The 24,559-nt window shown below is 34.3% G+C and overlaps 3 pseudogenes across 1 annotated transcript in view; all 3 read right to left on the bottom strand.

Annotated features, from left to right (window-relative positions):
• LOC107609903 (protein P21 pseudogene) overlaps positions 1 to 6,940 on the bottom strand; it is a 133,720-nt pseudogene extending 126,780 nt beyond the window's left edge. The window contains exons 1-2 of the transcript XR_015892085.1: positions 6,152 to 6,940; positions 4,113 to 4,426 (exon numbers count right to left, since the gene is read on the bottom strand). The product of XR_015892085.1 is annotated as a protein P21 pseudogene (transcript). The remainder of the gene's footprint in view (positions 1 to 4,112; positions 4,427 to 6,151) is intronic.
• Positions 6,941 to 16,227: 9,287 nt separating this feature from the next.
• On the bottom strand, positions 16,228 to 17,682 carry LOC148550292 (uncharacterized; annotated as a pseudogene).
• A 673-nt stretch (positions 17,683 to 18,355) lies between these two features.
• On the bottom strand, positions 18,356 to 20,366 carry LOC148550291 (uncharacterized; annotated as a pseudogene).
• Between the last annotated feature and the right edge of the window lie 4,193 nt (positions 20,367 to 24,559).

The following is a 24,559-nucleotide window of genomic DNA, read 5'->3' as shown; positions in this document are numbered from 1 at the left end:
TTCAATCCCTTGGGAGCTCTGCTTATTGGACACACTCAGGAAAAGCAGACACAAAATATGGCCTATTCAAGCAACCAACATTAAATCCCAAACGGTTTAAAATTTCTTCAACATTTCTTGCTAGATTATAATGCCCCCCTAAGTTATTTTGTCTAAGTCTTTCTAACATATCATCAGCATTTTGACCATGTCTAAGCATATGAACATCATAATTAGGAATTGCTTCACCGTTCTGATTGACATTATCAAATCTTAAACCCAAGTTATCATTTTCTTCTAAATTTACCACAGTAGCAATCCTATTGACTTGCCTATTTAATTGTTCAATTCTAGTGTTTGTGTTTTCTAGAAGAGGATTTAAAACTGTCACCATTTGATGAGTTAACATATTTACTAGATCATGGTGGCTTTCATCCATCTGTTGCCTAATATTTGCTAAAGATCCCACAGTTTGACTAGGTTGATTAACAGGCATTGCTCTTGACATGTCAGGAAATACAGGTTTGGAATTTTCTACCCTAGTGACAGTAGACGTAGTAGAATTAGATGCACTGTTATTTTCTGTATTAATAGCATGTGAAAAATTTTGTTGTGATACGTGTGAACCTGACACCCCAGAAACAGGTACATTTGACATGCCATATGGATTTTGATAAAGAGGATTTTGAAAAGTTGAGTAGAGAGGCACAGGCAATCCTTGTGTCACCATGGAGGGGACATGCCCCGGTGGCAAGCCATATGGCGGCCACCCCATGGTATTTATGTAAGTTGTATTTAACCCTTTATGGGCATGGCCAATGCCATCATGCCTCACTGACATCAAGGTAGGCTCTGCATTTGAAATCACAGGAGAATTTCCGGATTCATTTCCTCTAATCTCATCACTAGAAGTAGAAGAAGATGCTGCAGAAGTATTTGACATGTCAACTGACGCTGATTTCCTTGGCTCTGGACGCACGAATTTACCACTGCGCAACCACATGCAAATTCAAAACTCTTGATTTTTCTTTTGACAAACTACAATCTATTGACAAGGTCCCACCGGGCGTGCCAATTTGTTTTACTCAAATTTTTGTTCCATTGTTAACAACAAATAAATCAACAATTTTCGAGTTTTGTTTCACAATCTTAATTCAAGGAGCGGAAACGACTCTTTTTATGGGTGTCTCAAAGTCTCAATTGTAGTTTCGAAAGTAAAATTAAAGATAAAAAAGGAAAACATACAAGATGCCGGAGGCAAAGTAAAATGCAGAAATTAAAACAAACAGGAAATTAAAAAGAAGATGAAAGAAGAAACATGAACGTAAAAGAGAAAAAGACGTAAAAGTAAAGAAATTTTATTAATAAAAACTGAAAGAAAGCAAAGTACAAGTGTTTGAATTCAGAGGAATTACTTAAGATTCCCAATTTTACTCTGTAATGCCAAGGGGCTGAGAGCGTTTTGGGTCTCTAAGTGTTTTCCAAGAAGAACTGAACTCCTTACAACGTGTTCATAAAGCTCTATTTATAGACTAGCCTAATCTCAATGGGCAGTTACTCTTTGTACACCACTTGCAGGAAATTTGAATTTCTTGTAGCTGTTCCGCACTTCTTGATTGCTGTTAATTTCAAAATTTAAATAAATAACCAACTATCAAATGATCTAACTTAATTTAAAATAGATATAAATATTATATATAGGAATATTACCAAACAACTAATTATTTATTTTTATAATTTTTTTATGAAAATAATATTTTGTCTAACACCCATAAAAAAATAAAATGAGATAAAGAAGTCATTAAACAGAACAAGTTATCACAAATCCTATTTAAATAAAGCATAGAACATATATAATGATATTATTAAACAGAATAAGTCATCACAAACATCTCAGAACATAGTAATATAAAAGGCCATTGCATAAGCCCCAAAAGAAACACACCCATTGCATAAAAGGTTAACAAGAAAATAAAACAGTTTTTTTTTTTGTACTTTTCTTTTTCAAAGTCCAAAAAATAGTTAATAATCCATAAAAAATTTTAGAAACTAGTAAACACTACTGCATCATCAAAGACTACCTTCCTGTAACCAAAACCACTAAAGTAAAAAAGTAGAGCTGGTGGAGGACCAACTTGATATTGCTCTATGATTTTCATTACTATGTCATCATGATTCACCTTGTTAGCTATGAAGATTTTGTGGATTGTGGTTAATTATTTTTGAAGAACTTAAGATTCAATATATGGTTAAGTATATAGAAAAGAAATTTAAGAAAGACAAAAAGACTTGCACAGACCTAGATAATGCAGTCATATAAAATATTCCTTAGATAATGCAGTCAATCAACAGATACAGAGCTTTATAATAATAATAATAAAACCACAAATTATAATAAAATTCTAACAAGTAATCTCCAATAATAGGATAAATTTTTTACATAAAATTTATTGAAAGAAATTATAATTAAAAATGGAGATAAAACATATATCAAGTTTCAATTTAATTCATCACTGGTATTTTATTTATCAACAATTTATCACTGGTATTTTATATGAAATATGTAACAAAAGAATTAAGAATATTATAATCAATAAGATCAGAATTGAAACTCAAATCTTCCAATTCCAAACAAATTAAAAACTGAAATCACATTCTAATTCCAAGTATATACATAAGGTTGAAAAAACCTAGAATAAACCTAGAACAACTGTTTAGACGAATTGAAATGGATCTAGAAAATTGTTTCAATTCCAATTTCATTGAAAAAATAAAACACATTTCAATTCCAATATTTCAAACCTAGAACAAATCTGTGTTTGAAAAAGATCAACAGAAACAGAAAGATGCGAGGAGGGAGAGAGGTGAGGGAGATGACACGAAACAGGAAGCACAACTCGAGCAGAGACAGAGGCGAGAGATGCGCGAGCAACCGAGCTCAGACGAAGGAGAGAGACCAGATGCGAGCACGAGCATGAACACGAACGGAGGTGAGATGTGATGATGAACACGAACGCTAACTGTTGATAGTGAATCTTCCTTTTAGAATAAGGAGCTCGGTGGTCATGCGAATCCAGATCAGCGGCGAGGCGGCGCCGACGTCGGTAGAGCCTCCATGAATTTGGGAAAAAAATTGGCTAGGTTTGGTTTTCATGGAGGAGGTGTTCTGCTAAGGTTTGGTTTTTTGTGATATAAGAGTGAAAAATCTTAAGGAAGAGGGTTAGAGTTGAAGGACATTTTAGTCTTTTTATTTTTTTATACACATTCCATTCCTATTGGAATTAAAGATAACCATGGGGAAGATGGGAATTAAATTGGTGGTAATTGAATTCCTTAAAATAAAACATATCCAGGAATAATTTTTTAAACATTGAACCAAACATGAGAATAAGATATTCCCACCTCAAAATTTCTGGAAATATACTTGTATTTTCTCCAACCACACACACCCTAAACGGTTTTCAAGACGAGTGATTAGGAATTATCATGTGAAGGAATGGATCTTCTCAATTGTTAAAAAAAATTGAGAGTATAAAGTGATCTTTAACCCTTTATTATTGTCTCTCTCATATTTATTTTTTGTCTACTTATAAAATTAATGGTGAGAGATCACACTTTGTTCTCTCGGTTGTTAAAAAAAATTTAGAGAATCCATTTCCATCGTGTGATGCTAATGAGAACGAACGAGGCTCTATTATTTGCTTTTCCACATTTGCCATTTAGTTCTTTAGTTAAAGTTTGGGACATTCACGTCCATTAACGTTTAATTCAACAAATAGCATTGTGATTTTTCCTACTCATAATTGATGGCTCTGGACTATCGATTCCGATCCATCCGGATGCAAAGCAATCAGGCTAAGCAACCTTGACGGCAAGCTTTAACCTCATTATTTCAATAAAGCACCAAGTACTAACAAAGAGGATTTCGCACATCCATCAAGAATGTATAACTAATTATCGTCGCCTTCAATAAAGCTTTTATTGTTTCTTCCTTTCCCTCTCTATGGAAAATGTTATCACACTCCACTGTGTCCAACATAATTTTCCATGGCAGCCCATACAGTATCACTTCTAGCCATATATAGAAAAAATTCCTCATTATTAGTGGACTCCACGCATGCACCCATCACTACTCTCCATATAGTCCATGAAATTGAATTACAAAACGCTATACTCACTAACTCTTTTTGAAAGTATTGATTTAAGGGCTTGTCCTTAGTTAACGAATTACTGTATGATTCGAACTAACATTTAATTAAAAATGGATTAAAAAATTAATTATTAGACTAATCTAAATTAATTATCTGAAGGCCTGTAAGACAAGATGTCAATAATACTAACTGTAATGACAATGAAAATGTATACACAGCCTGAGTCTTAATCTTTTATTGTCACCATGAATAATTTATTAAGAACACTCCATGTGTTGATTATTATATGGTGACTTCTGTGATGGCATGAAATTCTGTAGTTAAAGATGGCTAAATTTGACCGACCAATTTCGTAATGACATGTGAAAGAAAAATTATTTCATTTGTAATGTTGCAGCTCAAGTACATAACTAATAAGTAAATTATTTACAAGGATATTTAGAAATTTTTCCAGCCAAAAATATGTTTTTGTTATATGGGCCTTAATCTGGACGGACCAAACATGAAATAGAAAAATAGTTAGATATCTAAAAATATTAAAAAATAAATAAATATATCTTTTAAAAATGCAATATAAACTAAGATGAATAGGACATTGTAGAAAAAAAAAGAAATGTTATTTATCTTAGAAATTAATTAGAAATGTATGTCATTGTTTTCGGTATTAAATTATATTTGTAAATGTAATTATATAGCTTACAAAGAATATTTTCTTTTTTATTAAATAAATATATAATTAATTAATCATCATTATGAATGTATTTAAATAATTTTTTATTTATAATTTTATATTTTCATAATAGTAAATTGTCCATCATAAAATAAAATATATGATGGAATCATTTAGTGAAGAATTCCTAACACTGATGAAATAAAACTACGAACAATGAGTTATAGTTTTTGTTGTTTTTTATTGTATTTTTATAAATTAATAGAAATATAAATTGTTAGTAAAATTGGCATATTTTAAACTTGTTTTAATGATTCACACGCCCCTGATTACATATCTATTATGTCAATACAGCCACCTGAATAAATTTTCGATTGAATCTCTAAGCGTTACTCATCATTATGATTGATATATATATATATATATATATATATATATATATATATATATATATATATATATATATATATATAGCCAAGAAGTTATAACTCAAAAGACATAAATGTATCCATATTCACTAAGTCGTGAGTTCGAGTATCTTTATCTTTGGTAAAAAAAAATTTTTTTTAAAAAAATATTTTTTACTTAAAAAAATACTTTTAACATAATAAATACATAAATAAATACTTTATATTCTTGTATTTAAACATAATTGATAAATAAAAAATTATTTTTACATAAAATATTCAAATATCAGATTATTTTAAAAGATCTTTAAAAAATAATTATTTTAAAAATTCACTCAAATAAACCCTTAATTTTGTTGAAATTGAATTCAATTAATAGTACAAGGTGATTTTAATCTATTTCAAATTAATCCTTAATGAAATAATTTAATACCGTTAAATTTTATATTTTAACAGATTCTTCAATCTTATAATAAATTAAGAGAGCAAATTACTCTTTAAAAAAATTAACATAAATCATAAGTGACTTAAACAAATTTATTCCTGAACAAAGATTTATGAAAAAATATGTTTGCATTTTTACAGATTTCACACGAATAATTCTTTCTGGAAGAGAAAATATTTATCCTTTTTAAAAATAATGAATGAAATTTTATATTATAATACAGTAGTATCTATTAAATGAGATTCCATTTTCAAATACCATATTCTTTTTTTTTTAAACACCCAACCAAAATTTTTCATTTCATGTTTTGATCCATCCATACTAGGCCCATGTAACAGAAAATCCCAAATATCCTTGCAGTAACCTACTCTCACTTACTAAGCTCAGCTTTAATTTGATCCGCTCAATGAAAAGATTCTCTTTACCACATGTCATTATAATATTAGTTAGTCAAACTTTAGCCACCTTTACCCACTTAATCCCATGCTATATTAATGACAGAGATTTATATACGCCCAAGACGTACAAAGTGGGCCCTTTATTTGGAGGTGCTAATTAACATAATTAATTAGCGGCGGTGTAGGGGAGGTTCAAGGGCAAAAGACAACCTTGTAGTTGGTTCCTCCGGGGCAAGTAAACGTGCTTGTCTGGTCATCCTTAGGGTAACTGTATGCGTCAGGGCACCTAGTCTTAAAATATTTTGAATAATCAGTGGCGCTACAGCTACCAGAATTGCAACAATACTCATCCGTCTTGAAAACAGTGCAAGGGTTGTTGCAGCCGCCATTAGTCTTCAGCTGGCTAGGGCACTGTCCGATGATGTCGACAGTGCAGCTAATGGAGCGCGTGCACCCGTTTGAGCTGGGGCTGAACTGCATCGGAACGTTGAAACCGTCCACCAAGGATATGTCGTAGAAGTCCAGGTTTTTGTATTGGTTTAGGGCGAATTCTGCCAGCGTGTTTGGTGGTTGGCCGTATGCGCTGCACTGGAGCCGACCGCCGCAGTCGCCGGTGTTGCAGTGTCCGTTTCCTGAACCGTCGAAGCTGCACCCTGTTCGGGCCCAAATGCGTGCTCCGGTCGTGCCGGCGGCAACCTGAATGGTCCATGTTTCGCCAGAGTTAAGCTGCCGGCCGTCTCCGGTGGGCACCGCGGCGGCCCAGACGGTGTAGGAGCATTTGTTGATTATGTCAAACTGTGCTGCCCTGGCGGCAGCGAGGTATGTGGTGGCGAGGACGAGGAAGATGGAGAGGGTTTTGGTTATGGCCATTATTATATATTGTTGAGTTTGGTTTCAGTTGAGTGCAAGAGGGCTGTGCTTTATATATAGGATTTTTTTTTTATTTAACAATAAGTAGATATTAAATGTACCAATTACAACTAAAATGAATACACAAAATATTCTTGTTAATATACAACGTAATATAATTATTCATACTTGTAAACCTATATATATTTGCATGCATGCACAGTTAGTTGGGTTTCCCTTTATTTGAACAAAGAGCGAGGATGGTGTCTCTTAACCTCAAGTTTAGATCTCTAAAATATGAAAATTAGTAAATTATTAAAGTAAATATTAATCATTGTTAAATTTGTAATTCTTGTTATATATGGATTTTATTATTTTACTAATTTTTTTATTTTAGATATAATCTTAATCTCTGAATCTTATAAAATCTCATTCTTGTACATGTATGTCTTTACTTTAAGAAAGAATTAGTTAGAGAATCAAATTTTTAGTTAATATCGACTAATGTTTTAAAATTATTTTTTATTTTAAATTTTAAATTATAAATCATGATTTTAAACTTAAAACCTAAATTCATTAAAAAAGAAAATAAAAAATTATAATAGAACTAATTAGTATTAATTAATTTTCTATAATTATTTCTTCAATAATTCCCAACTCAAAGAATTCTAAAATTACAAGTAACAACGCGATGCACAAAACACATGCAAATAAACAAGAGACAATAAAGTGATGACCAGTGACTACACATATATAATTTGCTCCTTTACAACTTTTGGTGGGTCTGATTGCATTTTGACAAATTGGAAAAAAACAATTTGTTTCTTGATACAAAAATCATAATTGTACTATTATAAAAATTATTATAATTTCTTAGAATGATATGTATTTAACACAAATCTTCACTCACATAAGAGAATATTAAAGTTGCCATCAAATTTTAATTAAGGGTAACAGTGCCACGCAGTGGATAAATTAAAGAGAAATATTAGAACGTTAGAGGACAAATACTTCTATCAATTATTATTAGTTAATATTTTGAATTAATATTTTATTTTATATTTTTGAAATTTAGAATTAAAAATTTACTATTTAAAATTACGTATCAAATATTAGCCAAAAATAAATTTTATTGATCAGATAAAATTTAAATATTCATATGCATTTTTTATTAATTTAAGTTTTTTTTTTTTTTGAAAAAATAGTTTTATGGCGGAAAAGAATTATGATCTTTAAAGTGATTTTGACCATGGTTCTCATCAAATGCATACAAAACTATCTCATAATTAACCGAAAGACCTAAACTAATTAATAGAATCTTCAACAGTTCAGATAAATCAGAAATAAAAAAGATGATGGCTTTGATTGTGACTTTGAAGTTCACATGCATGCAACAAATTTGAAATGTATGTATGTATATTATTATTACATATTTTCTCCTTTAAGGTTGATTTTTCATTAAGGGCGCCACTTATATAAACACACAAAAAAATAACTTTTTTTAAAGACACTTTAGTTTTAGCAATTAATTTTTGACATGTAATATTGGTCAAACTAAAACACAGTTCATCTTTAACGGTTCTTATTATTTGGTCATAAATGATTTTTTTATGATTTTTTCTCTCACTGTCACGCTCCTCCACTTTTCACCGCAAAATTATCGTCTTCTCGCATATGAGGGATGAAGTAGAATCGTCACCTTCTCTCGTTGCAGTCTGAAGGTTGCCACCTCCAGCCCGGTCTTCATCGCCACTGCAGAAACATCTTCGCTGGTCTTAGTTGTAGCTTGTTCGTCAGCCTCTTTGCCCTTCGCGTCTCTTCCTTTTTGTAGTCTTCTATGATTTTATTCAATGTGTGTGTCTTCTGACCTTGATAGAGTGTGATAATTGAAGACCAAAGAATGCTGATGAAGAAGATTGGAAGCATTATTATAACAAGAATGTTATTGAGAGTGCTGATTAGTTTTAGTGATTAATGATGATGATGATGATGAGATGATTGCAGGTGTTGGTGCTGAAGAAGCACTATTATTTGTGTTATTTTCAAACAGAGTTAAAGATGATTAAACAAAATGGCTCAGGCCTCAGTGTGTACCTCTTATGCCATTGAATTTGAATTACAAAATTAGTGAGCTGCTTTGTAAACAACTAATTTTGTATCATTGTTGAATTTGAATTTATCGTTGTCATGCATATTTGTATCTTGAAGTTTTGTATATGCAATGTAGATATTAAAAAAGAACTTGCAGCAATTCATATGATTTGGTGCTGCATTGACTCATTTTAATATCTTTATTTTAATTATGTTATATTTTCTTTTTTTAGTTTGTTCTTTTAAAAAATACCAGTACTAACGTTGTTGTTATAATTGAACTAAATAAGAAAAAGAAAAGGAAAAGGAACCCACCAGCCATTATGGTGGCAAGAGCTGATGAAATGAAAACATAGCAGGCATTAATGGTGGTAAGAACAGAGGAAGTGGAACCACTGCAGGCATTAGTGGTTAGTGGGGAAAAAGTTAATATTTTACCTTTAAGTTAGTGTAAGATGGAAGATGATGCCCTTTGTTGTTATAAACTTGTGTCTATTATGATGAAATGCATGAAGAAGGTAGGTTGCAGTTCCTATATTCTTTAACTGTAGGAAAGCATTGAATTGCACTTTGTTTTTAGTTTGTATTTCTAAACTTGTACCTCTCATTTATTCTATCATATTTTTTGCGTGCTTAATTTGTGACATGTTATGATATTTTGGTTTTGAAGTAGTAAAGCAAAAAAAATGATTCACCAGTATAATAAGAATAAACTCATAATCTGAATTATGTAATAAAAATTATTTATCAATTAGTATTTCTTCATTTTGAATCTATTTATCTGGTGAATGAGCTAAATATTACTTCAGTTAGCATTGGACTTCATCTTAATCCACTTTGTCTGTTCTTTTGTTTGTAAGAAAGAAGCTTTGCATCTTTATACGCGCAAGATGAAAGCAAAAGTGATTATTAAACTAACCATAGATAATTGTATTCTAAATATAAAGTTCTAGATTATTCAAATAAAATGACCTTAAAAATAAGTTTATTTATAATTATTTTATTTATTTAAAGCTGACTCACACAAAATGACTTTTACTAGTTATCTAAAATTGAAAGTCAGAAAATGCACTAAGCATTGAAGTAGTAGTAAGGAAAAGGTATATACTGATTGTTTGGGTAGGATTACTTTACTTTTAACACTTTCTTTTCCTTAAGTGGGGGGAGGGGAGTAAAAGCGAAGCAACTATAAAAATATTATGTCATTTTAGATTTTTAAATGAATTGGAGCACATTATATGAAATGTTACTAAAAGAATCCTAGTGTGACTTTAGAACCGAAAATGTATACAAGGATGGGGAGGCATACAAGTTGGCTATTATAGAGGAGAGCGTTTTTGTCTTCATGAGACCAGCACCTTAAACTTCAACTTCTGTCACAGTTCTCATAGAAATTTCCACCAAGATCACAACATACAAGACACAAGACGAGCAGCAGCAGCACAAACATATATAAAATAGCAACAAACACAACTGCACAACAGATGAAAAAACTATGAGCACCGCTAGGGAGACAATGAGATATGTATACAATGTATACAATGGGCTATTTATTAGGCCAAATTAATATTAATAGAAAGAATTAACCAATTAATAACCCTAATCCTATTTTGCCTGTTTAGTTTAACATACCACCCAATTTCTCATATTTACACTTTTTTCCCAAATCACTCAACCCTTTTGTTTCAGCGTTTTTTTCCACCCCCCACACCCAAACCCTCCCAATCTTTGCACACACCACTAACGGCGCATAACCCAAACCCTCCCGATCTTTGCACACACCCAAACCCTTTTGCAACCGAGGAAGGGCACCCATCAACCCAGTAATCCTCATCGTTGGCATCAAGGACGGCGCCCTTTTGGTCCTGAACATCCCGCCGTTTCTGCAATGGAGCTGCTGTGCGCGACGCCGCTGACCAGGAACGCAATCAAGGAGCGCTCACCCACGAACCGAGCAGCATCAGAGTTCTCATCGCGTGGGCGCTTTCCTCTCCTATCAACGGAGCAGCCGACCTGGGAAAAAATACCCACCTGCTCGTCAACACACCATTCACCGGAAACACAAAGAACATCATCTCTAGAAGAATCATAACCATCCAATGTAAGTGGGTTTTGTTGTTCATTTTTGGATAGGTAGTCGCTGTTGCATGTTTGAAAGTAAATATATTTTGTTGATTAAATCACTGATGACCCATGGTGAAAAAGCAGTGGTTGCTGTTTATTATCGCAGAGACTGTGGAGTATGTAGTTAGCTTATGATCTTGATATGCTTGTTGATTTAATTTTGGCGTGGGAAAGGTCAGAAGTGTTTGGGATCGTGTTAATATAGCAGTCAAATTTAAATCTTTTTTGTCCCTTTCCGTGTGAACCATGTGCATGCAACGTGACGTATACAAGCTGACCATTGTTGAAAATGGATTGATATTTGTTGGATGGTTACTTTAATAGTATGTTGGATGGTTTCTTTAATAGTATATTGGATGGTTATTCCTCAAATTTTTTCTAGTGTCGTTAAATTTTTTCCTGTTGCCACTGCAACCAAAGAATTAGCTGAAACTGTTGTTATTGGTTTGTAATAAAGTTAAAGTAATTTTCATAACAGGCCTGGACTATTAGATTTTTAAATCCGGACGACAAAATTGCATTTAGGACACTCTAACAAGGTATTATATGCTGTATGGATCTAAGGAAAGGTTTGATGCACTTGAGGTGCAACTTGTATGGTGTGCTGTTGTTCTAGCTTTTTATCTCATTTATAGATGGTGACAAAGGAGAAATTGTGAGGTTTGATCTTTCTATGAAACATGGTATAATCTTTGTGTCCAATATTTTCCTAAATGAACTCTTATTCTGTTATTTTTTTTAATTAAAGCAAGATATTAACCCATAATTCAACTGATTATCATGATTATATGTTGGAAGAGAACCTGCTATTTAACCATTCGTATATGCTTCTTTGGCCATTGGTGGTCTTGTTTTTACATTATGGAAAATGATATTTTTTACATAAAATAAACTATTTTGCATAGATACCTAACTCACTCTTTATTAATAGGAATTTTCTAGTTTCATACAGAAGAACTAGTGCTTCTTTATGCTAGTATATGCACCTACATATTTTATTCATTTCAGGTCAATTTAAGACTAATAGGATTCTGCATTATTTTCTTAACTACTTTACTCTAATCTATGAAGATATTATACCTTTGTGTAGATGATGATGAATCAACCCATCATTAATGTGAATGTTAAGACTAAAATGGTAGGGAACATGAATGAAGCGTAATGAACTTGAATTGGGCTGAACTGAAGTGATTACTATTCAACAAACTTAATTAGTAAACAATTTTTTTAAAAAAGTAAAGCTAATACTACCATTTCTTTGTTGGATTGGTGGAATTTTTTCAGATTGAATTATGCACAAGATTGTCCCAAGCATCTAAGTCAGTAGGGTTTTGTATTCTACTATACTTCTGCTACCCAAGATTTTCTTTATATGAAAATTACTATAATCTTTGTGTCCAATATTTTCTTATTTGTCTGTGTAACAGCCCAGACCACCCGCTAGCATGATATTATCCGCTTTGGCACACAAGGCCTCACGGTTTTGTCTTTGACGATAGGGATGATAGCCGAAGCCCCCCACACTCAACATTCATATAATCAATCAATTATTCACAGCTCTTAAATCTATTTGCAGTTATTCAATAAACCTTGTAGGCATTCTTAAATTAAAAGGGGTCCAGCGCCCTCGCTGGCACATCGATCCGGGTTCTGACTCTGATACCATCTGTAACAGCCCAGACCACCCGCTAGCACGATATTGTCCGTTTTGGCACACAAGGCCTCACGGTTTTGTCTTTGACGATAGGGATGATAGCCGAAGCCCCCACACTCACTCGTGAAAACGCGTCATGCTAGGGAAATGTATCCACACCCTTATAAGGCATGCTTCGTTCCCCTCCCCAACCGATGTGGGTGTGGATACCTCTCCCTAGCATGACGCGTTTTGACGAGTGAGTGTGGGGGGGGTTTCGGCTATCATCTCTATCGTCAAAGACAAAACCGCGAGGCCTTGTGTGTCAAAGCGGACAATATCGTGCTAGCGGGTGGTCTAGACTGTTACACATGTAAAACCAGCAAAAGAAAAATAAGTAATTTCACACTATTTAATGAAATTTCATACCATTAAAAACATCATTAATGACTACTTGATAGCTACAAATCACAAAAGTTACTGGCCTAGCACTCCTCGTTTAATTGTTAACTTCAAGGCAATTATTGCACTACGCCACTACGGTTTCACCTCCTTATGTATTCACACCCACCCATGCATAGTTTTCATCCATCACTTAGATTTTACAGTTTGCAGCAAGCATGACTATCTCTCCTTGTAGGCCATGTTGATCATGGAAAATGAAGAGGAAATTGTATAGGGATTTTGGCCTCTTTCTTCTTGTGTACTTGTTAATCATCATTGTCCTTGATGTGCGCAAATATTGGCTTTATTTCCTTGATATGACGCTGAAGTTGAAATTAGACTATTTTTTAATGGATATGTACTATATCAGTATAAGTTTTACATAGACTTGCAACAAAATGTTATTTTTATATAGTTATTTCAGTAAAAATATCTCACTTAATTATTTATTGTTTCATTCTATTATCCGAAATAATTCATTTTTAATTGTCGGATTAATATTTAATCTACCGACAGCTAACATTTTATAAAAATTAAAATTCAACGATAATATTATTTACTATGAAAAAATTTGGGGGTAAATTTGACCCAAAAATTGGTCATTTTTCATAGTCTTATTATAGAAAATAATCAAAATAAATGTAACATAATTATTTCAAAAAAGTCTCTTGCGGTGTAAAATGTAAATGTCCCTAAAAGGCCGATATTTTCCTAGCTAAATTAGTTATATTGTTAAAAAGGCCTTATTATTTAGATTATATACTCTAGAACTTTTTTACATATATCATCATCATAAATAATAATTAAACTCTAATTACAATTAATGAAAAATCAACCTTAAAGGAGAAAATACGTAATAATAATAATAATAATATACACACATTTCAAATTTATTTGTTGCATGCATGTGAACTTCAAAGTCACAATCAAAGCCATCATCTTTTTTATTTCTGATTTATCTGAACTGTTGAAGATTCTATTAATTAGTTTAGGTCTTTCGGTTAATTATGAGATAGTTTTGTATGCATTTGATGAGAACCATGGTCAAAATCACTTTAAAGATCATAATTCTTTTCCACCGTAAAACTATTTTTTCAAAAAAACTTAAATTAATAAAAAATGCACATGAATATTTAAATTTTATCTGATCAATAAAATTTATTTTTGGCTAATATTTGATACGTAATTTCAAATAGTAAATTTTTAATTCTAAATTTCAAAAATATAAATAAAATATTAATTCAAAATATTAACTAATAATATTGATAGAAGTATTTGTCCTCTAACTTTCTAATATTTCTCTTTAATTTATCCACTGCGTGGCACTGTCACCCTTAATTAAAATTTGATGGCAACTTTAATATTCTTTTATGTGAGTGAAGATTTGTGTTAAATAGATGTCATTCTAAGAAATTATAATAATTTTTAGGTGAAACTCAGTTGCAATCAATTTTATGTGAAGTTAATAATTGAAAATCGTTAAATAAAAATTTAGTTAAATCAGGCAAATTATTTAACTGTTATTAGTTATCAATTTCATGTAAAGTTGATTGCAACTGAGTTTTTGCTTAATTTTTATACGGTTCTACTAAAAAACCAATTAGGAGTGTAGCCAACAAGTTAAAAAATAAGACATTTGGTATAAAAAAGAAAAATAATTCCTACTATCCTAATTTTTTGAATTTCAAAACTAAAAATACAAAAATTTTGCTTGAGTTAGTTTATACCAAGGTTCTGAAAACCGGATCCGACCGACCGGTTCAACTAGATTAACCGAAAACCAGTTATCTGACTGGTCTAGTTGATCCCAAAATCTCTCTGCAAAAATCGGTTGAACTGGTGGTTAACTGGTGGACCGGATGAACCAGGCGGGTTTTTTGAAGTTCTGGTTTTTGAAAATAACCCAAAACGATGTCGTTTTTTTACGCAAAAACAAAACAAAACAAAACAAAACCCACGACCCACTAACCTAACCCACCCCCAAAGAGTAAATACTCATAGTCGTCCCTGAGATTCACGCAAATAACCAATGCAATCCTTAAGATCCCGATTTTTCCATTGTAGTCCTCCAGATAGAGTTCCGAGCACTCAAAGTAGTCCCTGGGTATATTCCTGGTGATGAGTCATCACCGGAGCGCTGATGTGGACTCGGTTTGCCACGCTGGAGGGCTCCTAACAGCTAGCTGAGTTGGCGAATTTCTGATTTGTACCCAGATTGGTCCCTCCTATTATATGTAACCCTAAATCCCCAAATTCTCAGACACTTCATCTCTTCTTCTTCTTCTTTCATACACTTCTTCCTGTTCATACACTTCCATCTGGGGCTGCTACTCATGCCGATGATGTGTGGTAGTAGCACTGCAGGTGGAAGTTCTGTTCATTCCCCATCTAGCTGGAACCGGAATAGAACGCAAATGAATAGCAGAAGATCAGCCCGCCAGAATGGTACAGCTATGGCTGCAGGCCGGTTCTCAGATGGTCTGGCACAGATTCGAATCCGAACAAACCGTTTTATGGCTGCCCTAATTATAATGTTGGTTAGAATAATTACTTGTGTTGTTATGATTCTCCTCCCCTGACTGTTCTTGTGTTGTTCCTCTCTGAACTTTAATCCTTTCTTGGTTACAGACAAGTGGAAAGAGATGGTGTGGGCTTTTTGTCTGGGCAGATTCTGTGAATGAGGAACAGGTTGAAAAGTCAGAATCGTGTGGTGATGAAGTGAAGATGAACTTTGATTGGAGGCGAAGGTTGGAGGAGGATGTCCAGATACAAAAAGTTTATACCCAATTGTTAGTGTTAGCTGTGTTTGTATTGATAGTGTTGTTGGTGATCCTGTATTGTAAATGATGAATTAGTTGGTGGTTTAGGGTTCCTTTTAAGCAACAGACGTAAAAAACTGCTTCTTGATGGAATGAAAAATGCTGTTAACTATGAAACTGTTGTTAAGATAAATTCCATTGTTTATAAAAAAATAAAAAAAACTACTTCTTGAATGGTAAACCACAAAGTATAGTATATTAAGATAAATTCCATTGTTTATCCAAAAACAACAAAAGATGAAGGTAAAAGGCTGCCTAGAAACCATGATGCTGCTATCTGTAGTTTAATCAAAAGCAAGGCATATCAAAAAGGCCTTTGGATCACAATTCACCATCTAGTCATTGTACGATAGAAAAGACTAATTACACAAAATAGAAACTCCTAAGTAGATATATCTAAAGTCTTCAATTCTCCTTTCTTGGCGGCTTAAATCCTGGCGTTGGGATGAACTGCATCAAGTTGGCAAACTTTGAAGTTGTTGCTGAAGATGCACCCTACAAGGGGTTTACTGTTGGTGCGGTTGGCGGCAGAGAGGACCGTCTTCTTGGTGACAGCTTGGAAGGTCTTTTCGGTCCAGGATCCTATAGGAGAAAAACTTGGGCATTAAGTATGATTGATGCATGGAAATAATAAAAGCTTGAATATGTTAAATTTTAGTTACCTTTTGAGAATCCTCTTGCTCAGAGGCAATAGGATGAGTTATCTCGATCTCCTGGGGAGTGCTTTCCAAATCTGCTTGGCCAGAATCGTCTTGGGACTGCTGAACAGGCTGCTCAGGCGCAGGATGTCCTTCATCATTTTTCTTCTTCTCAGCCACCTTGGCAGTAGCGGAAGCGACAGCTGCAGTAGCAGCAGCGGTAGCATCAGCATCTCTCTTCTTTTTGCAGCCTCTCTTTGTATGCCCCTTTTCACCACAGAAACTGCATGTAAAGATCTCCAGCTGTCTTTTTAGGTGCACACCATCTGCAGTGTTGCCCGACAGTTTTGGGTCAACTTTAGGCTTCTTAGTTCCAAAACTACTCTTCTATCCGCATCCATCCTCCTCTTCATCTTTAGTTTTCTAGGTTTTGTCTTGATTTTAGGGGCATGTGGCCTGTTACAGTCCTCTACTTGCTCCCACATTGGTTGCCCCGGAATTGGATTAATGTGGTCGTTATAAGTTTTTCTGTATGATTCCATGGTCAACCATTTGTGACAGAAGTCCTCTAGCTGCTTATTCACACGAGAGAAGGCAGCACAAGCGTGCACACACAGAATACCTGCCAAACAGTGACATGAAACATGATAATAGTTATGGTTGAAGTAACTAAAATGCATAAAGACAATTGTGTTACGCAATCAACTTACCCGTTAGCATCCAAAATTAGCAGGTGCACAATCTTTTTCCTATGTCCGCAACATGGTTAGTTGGATGTCCGTGCACCTCAAATTTTTTGTATCCGTTATCCCCAGTCCAAATAGGCTCATAACAAACATCCTTACCTCCTCCAGCAATGTTATGATGGGTTTGCCTCGTGCATCCTTGATCTTAGAATTGAACACCTCGTATGCGTTGTTACAAATGCTATCCAACTTCGGCTTATGGCTGAATAAGCTTCTGGTCCAAGCATCCATCGGCCACTTTTCTAAATATGCCCAAGCATCCTCATTTAACCTTTTGATCTTGTCCATTCTATCCCTGAATTCTTGGTATGTTGTTGCCCTTGCATATTCCCACAAAAGTTTCCGTAGCTGTAAGTCCTTCTAATTCTTAAAATTTTTCCATAAGTGCCAGACGCAGAAATGGTGATGCACATCAGGCATCACCTCTTTCACTGCTGATATCAGTCCCTGCTAGATTCAGGAAACATTATACATATATAGCTTCAACAAAATGTACACATATATGACCCTGACTTTGTATTCGTGACCCATAATAGTCCCTGACGTTTATGCTTATCCCCATAAAGATCCCCAAACTTTACAATCGATCCCCATAAAAGTCCCTAACAGATATGCAGATAATCAGACAATGATCCAGGAGCTAAACTATATAAAAAGTTTACAAGACACTCTGATTAATCCAATTCCTATTTGTCATTTCTAGCAGCAATGTTTCTGATAATAGTTATGCATATAATCATATGAGCATGTATACTACATAGATAAAAATGTGAGCATATGAGCATATAACAGATAAGCATTTAACCATCAGTAATGGAACATCTAACCATCAATATCCAATGAAAGCACAATTCTCCAAATAACAACAATCTTTGTATAATAACATAATTACAAGTTCTCCATATAAGCATATAACAGCACAAGTCTTAACGGAACATCTAACCATCAATATACAATAAAATCAAAGCAGGACAATAAATATAAGTGCTCCATACCTTTTGCATATCTGATATGAAGCACCAGTCATGATCTTTATAGTAACCCAAGTCCTGATGAAGTAGCCCAAGAAACCATCTCCATGTCTCTGTATTCTCCACTCTAACAATAGCCCAGGCTATTACATAGATATGGTGATTTGCATCTAACCCCACAGCTGACAAAATCTAGCCACCAAACCTTGTCTTCAGGAAAGCACCATCCAGACCTATCAAAGGACGGCAGCCAGCCTTGAACCCGTTTTTACAGCCGCTTAAGCATATATACATCCTATCAAAGGTAACTTTACCATCTGGTTTGGGGGGGGGGTGATGCATATTTGTACAGTGGAATCGGGATTAGTCTTCAATAGCGTCATACCATAATCCCTAACCATCCTATATTACTCTTTTTCATCCCCATACACTACACTTCTAGCATCCATTAATGCCCTGGATATTGAATTCTTATGCAGTGTCAAGTCAAACCGTGTCTTGAAGTAAGTTGTAGCCTCGCAGTGTCTAAAATTTGGATACTTTCTCACCTTCTTTACAAGTTTGCTGCATACCCAATTCCTGTTGGCAGCCCTATTCTTGTCCTCTCTTGGGCAAGTGTGGTCATCGTTGAAGGTCTTAATTTGCCAACAGGTGTCTTCATGGTCTCTTGATGCATAAGCCACCCATAGACACTCTTTGACCTTACACACCGCCCTGCATATTATGTTATCATTTTTCACTAGCTTTATGCTTCTACCCTCTTGGATTGTGTATTTCCTTACAGCTTCTCTAAATTTCCATTTCGTTCCGAACTTCATGCCAACCTCAAGATGCAGCTCTCCAAACCTTGCACCCTCCCTAAACAGCGGAGATGCCTCTTCAGAATCATTTCCTTCCTCCAGCTCATCTTCTGAGTTTGGAGGCGTCTTCATCTCCTCTGAGTGCCAAGAATTGGTGCCATCGAGTCAACACCTGGGTCTAGTCCATCCTCTGCACCTTCATGAACACAACCCACGAACCCAAGGTCAACCTCAGCGTCGTTCACCTCCTGCACCAAACCGTCGTCTTCATGCAATATCTTCTCCTTCCCTTTACCTAGTGGATTAATATTTCTCTTACCCACCGCTGCATGTACCATGTTTCTCCTAATCCTACTCCTACTTTTAGGATCATTCCCTGCAGCCTCAGAATCAGAGAAACTACCCTCATCCGGACCTAGCTTAAACATGCTATCCTCTTCACTGTCAGAAGAGTCAGAAGATACATCAAAGGGAACTTCATTATTAAACACTTTGCTCCTGAATCCTCTAGCAACAGACCGTGTACAGGGTCTCCTACAAATACTTGATCTCTTGGATAGTTTATACTTGTTGCTCTTATCTTATTTAGTGCTCTGACTGGGCTTGGTGGACTGGCTGGTTTTGGTGGGCTTTGGGGGGTTGGTCTTCTTGGGAGGGTTGGTTGTCTTGGGAGGATTAGTATTTTTTGTAGGCATTTTGGTTTTGGAGTGTGACTGGATTTGCAAGAACTATTGGGTACAACCTTCGGGATAGGAGAAACTATGAGTGCATGAGTCTCATTGAGTGGGGAACTCACATCAGCATCTGTACTTGCATTACACCCCTCTCCACCATCGTCATCCAAGTACACAACTGTGTTATCTCCCTCTAACACCTCCGGCACTAACACTCCATGCTCGAAATATACATCAATCAATCCCTCATTTGTCCTAGCACAATTCACCATCTCCCTTATCTCTTTGTCACTGTTTACATTTCTCAACCCATTATCTAAGCTTTTTCCAGGAACATGCCACCAGCACTATTTTATGTCATTGTACCCAAGCTCCTTATGGTAGTTCCGTATGTAGAAGACATCTAGAGTATCAGTGTCTAGATCACCTAAACAGGCCTTGTTGTTCGGAAAATATACCATAATCCCTTCTGTATTTTTTTTGAAGTCACCCCCATGATGAAACATGATGTCCAACTTCTCTTTCATCCGCAAGAAATTTTAAATTTTCACTTAATACAGGCAGAATTTGAAAGCCTACTAATGCAATTAAAAAAAATCACCACAAGAAAACATATTTTTCCAATCCTGAATACATCTTCCTGTTTCATCCCAGCCAGCCTTCAAACCCTAGACACTAAAATGACACCAAAACTCCAAAACCTCAACTATACTAACAACTTGCATATCATCAACCAACACTGTATTGAAAATGCAAAGTAAAAAAAGGAAGGTTACATTGAGTCTGATATCACAAAGTCAGAACCTTGTGCTTCTTGTGAAGGAGGGAAAGAACGATAATAACTTTTGGTCGGATTACTTCTTCTTTCAAATTTTTAAAGCCAGTGAATACAACCTTACGGCTATGCCATTGATGGGGAGATGAAGAAGAAGTCAGAGAGTGAAAGAAGAAGAGACGGAGGAAGTGAAGTGTTTGTGTTAGCAGAGAAAACTGTTTTTCATACTAAATAACATCTAAACGACGTCGTTTTTGGCTATCAAGGGTGCCAAACCAAAACGACGACGTTTTGGACCCCTCCCACGTGGCAATCTGAGGCCACGTCAGCGTTCCGGTGATGACTCATCACCTGAAATATGGCCAGGGACCACTTTGAGTGCTCGGAGCTCTATCTGGAGGACTACAATGGGGAAATCGAGATCTTGAGGATTAGATTGAGTATTTGCGTGAATCTCAGGGACGACTATGGGTATTTACTCCACCCCCAAATCATTCAGCACTCAGTTGTCACCACGCCTCCCTCAACCCTACTTTCCTTTTCCTCCAACGAGCAGAGGGACTCCACCATCCACACCACAATCGACGCCAGTAGTGAGCCAATGACCACCAGCAGTTGCCACCCTCGTGGTTTGAAGCGTCTAGCATCATCGTCGTCTGGTCTTCCGAAGAACACACACGACACACCCCCACAGCACAGCTGTCAGTAGTGTCGTCGTCTTGAACTCTGAACACTGAAGCTTCTGGTGTCGCCGTCGTCGGCTTCTGTCAACATCGTAGTTGGGCATCTGTTCTGCCGCCGTGAATCGCAGTGAGTTTTCGGGTTTTTCAATTAATTTTTTTATTTGGTTTTAATTAACTGTATGAATTGCTAGTTGCTGCAGTAAAGAATTTAGTTCAGATTTAAGTTCAGTTAATTTTTTTATTTTGTTAATTATATGAATTGATGGCTTGATGCAGAGTTCTTATTCTGCTTTTTAATTTTTTTATTTTGTTAATTATATGAATTAATCGTTATGTAATTCTGAATTTTACTGAATATAAATTTGATATAAGTTCAATTTTGGAACTCTAGATTTTGAATTTTGCTATATAAGTTCAAAATTCTGCCCTATTGAATTTTGCTGAATATAATTTTTTATTTTAAATGCTGGATGAATTAATATAATCTTCTGGGTTCTGAATTGTTATCATTTTGAATTTTGCTATAATTGTTGAATGTAATTTGTAATTTGGATTTCTAGATTTTGGATTTGGATTCACTTCTGAAGCCATGACAAATTCCTCACCCCAATTCAATCAATCATGGCATTCATGGACATGTTCCTGCATTGAAGTATTTTTTCTTTTGTTAATCTCTCTGTATGTTGTGTTCTCCTTGGCTAGATAAAGTCACTCTTGGTATGGTAGAAATTTCTAGAATTAGATAATTGTTGAGAATGTAGTTTAGAGGATTTTTTATTTTTATTGGTACCATTTGTTTCTAAATAATGAAGAGATACTGTCTTAATTATTATGAATGTATTATTTCTATTAGTGTGTTTTTATTGAGCATCTTAATGTACTGTTAGTATTTTTAAGAAAATTATTAATGTCTAATTTTGAGGTATAACACCTTTTAGTCTCATGTTGAGGTATAACTTTAAAATTATTTTCATATTAAAATTTTTAGATTTAGAAATTATTAAATTTAAATTAAAAATTATATATTAAATTTTTAATAATTTTATTTATATTTAATTAAATCGGTTAAACCTCAGTTGAACCTCGATCGAACTACTGAACTAATAAACCAATTATTTCATCGGTTCATTAATCGATTCGGTTCTCGTAAATAATTTTTCAATTCATTTTTATAATAGTACAATTATGATTTTTGGCTTAGGAATAAACCCTTGATTCAACTGTTCTAAAATGAAAAACAAAGATATATTATTGTTGTTGTTATTCCTATTTGAAGGGAAAAGAGGTTCTACTTTATGTATGTGTGTCGGTGGAATAATAGAGAGAATAGCTTTATCACAAATAAAAAGATTAAAAAAAAAAAAAAGTAAAGAAACAAATTGTTCTTTTCCAGTTTGTCAAAATGCAATCAGACCCACCAAAAGTTGTAAAGGAGCAAATTATGTGTACGTAGTCACTGGTCATCACTTTATTGTCTCTTGTTTATTGTCTCTTGTTTATTTGCAATCAGCCTTGGTCCGATTTCAAATATTTTAGAGACTAATTTGATGCGATTTTATCGGATTATTTAAGGTTGAATAACAGTCTTAAAAATAGATCTAGTCATTATTTTGAGTCGGATTCGAATCAAGGCGAATTCGATTTCATCCGACCTATGTGCATCCTAAAAAAACTAAAAAATATATATAAATTTCAATATTATGTTATATTAATTATAATCTAATTGTTTTGCTTTTAATCACACTTGTTGAATTAGAAAATAGATCAAAGAAGTATCAAATTAGAATTTATGGATAAATTCAAGTTTAAATATATATCAACTTTTCGGTAACAAATTTCTTGTTTATAAATAAGTGCATCATAAATAAGTTTATTTATAAATTATTGTTAAAGCTTTAAAGACCCGATTTTTACCCGGTATAGTTGTGGTCCGAAAATGTTTAGGTTTCATTGGGTCTAACACCGGGTTAGGATCTAAAAAATGAACCCGGTGTATATTTAGGGTCAGGTCTAGGTTAGGACAAACCCGATTTCATCCGGTCCATGAACACTCCTAAAAAATAGATTCAAAAATAGAAGCAAAAACAGAAGTAAAAAATAAATCTGTAGATCAAATATCAAAGAATCAAAACACAAAAAATTAGAAGAACAATGAAATCAGAAGCGCAACAACAATAAAATAAAAAACAGAATCAGAATCAGAAGCACAATAACAATAAAATCAGAATCAGAAGCAAAAGAAACAGAAGCATAAAAACAATGGAATTATAATGAAATTAGAGTCAACAACATCAATATAATAAGAATAAAAAACAATGTGATTAATAAAATCAACAATATAAATAACAAAATCAACAAATCAAAAGCAGAATTGAAACCCTAGAGAGGAGCAGCGGCGGCGACGAGGCACCTCTCTCTCTCTCTCTCTCTCTCTCTCTCTCTCTCTCTCTCTCTCTCTCTCTCCCCGCGAGCTCCTCGACGACGGCAAGACGTGGCAGCAAGGCGTGGGACAACACCTCCTTCCTCCTCCTCTCTCTAGTGCGTCACTGGCTCGCATATCCTCTCTCCCTTGTGAGCTCTCTCTCCCTCTAGTTCTGATTCCCGACGGCGACAGCGACTCCAAGCGTCGCCGCGCCGTCCTCCCTTTCCCCATCTTCCTTTCTTTCTCTTCTTCTTCTTCTTCCCTTCCCTGTGATTCTGTTTTTCTCTTTCGTCTGTTCTCTTTCTCCTTTTTTTTCTTTTATAAGTTTTTTGTTAGGAGATTTGGTAATAAATTTTAAAAAATCAAGTTAAACTTTAGGAACGATTTTGTATACAAAAAAAGTTAAAGACAAAAAAAAAATTTTAACCTATATTTTAGAGACCAAAATCGTACTTAACCCTAAAAATAACAACAAATATTATAATTCTCGTATTAGATTACCAAAGGTTGTGTACCATTTATAACGATAATCATAAAGCGGGAGAGAATAATGAATTATGATTTTTTTTTTGTCTTACACTATCCACATTAACTACACTCACACACACTAGATAGAATTTTATATTCCATTCTTGGAATTTGAATCCTAATATAACTTGATGAAAGACCTACAAATCTTTCATATGTGCCAAGACCTAAATTGTTAAAAAACTAAATTCTAAATTTGTAATACATTTTTTGTGGGCTAGTGATCTGTACTATTTGGGCCAAACAAAAAGTTTGACATATTGATCTGTTCTATTGATATAGTGTTCGGACATTTGGGCCTAGACCCAATCC

Source organism: Arachis ipaensis, chromosome B7 (assembly GCF_059453495.1).
Source record: "Arachis ipaensis isolate K30076 ecotype BB chromosome B7, ASM5945349v1, whole genome shotgun sequence".
In the NCBI taxonomy this organism is placed as follows: Eukaryota; Viridiplantae; Streptophyta; class Magnoliopsida; order Fabales; family Fabaceae; genus Arachis; species Arachis ipaensis.
Note: the sequence above shows the minus strand (reverse complement) of the source record. Positions and strands in the feature narration are given on the sequence as shown.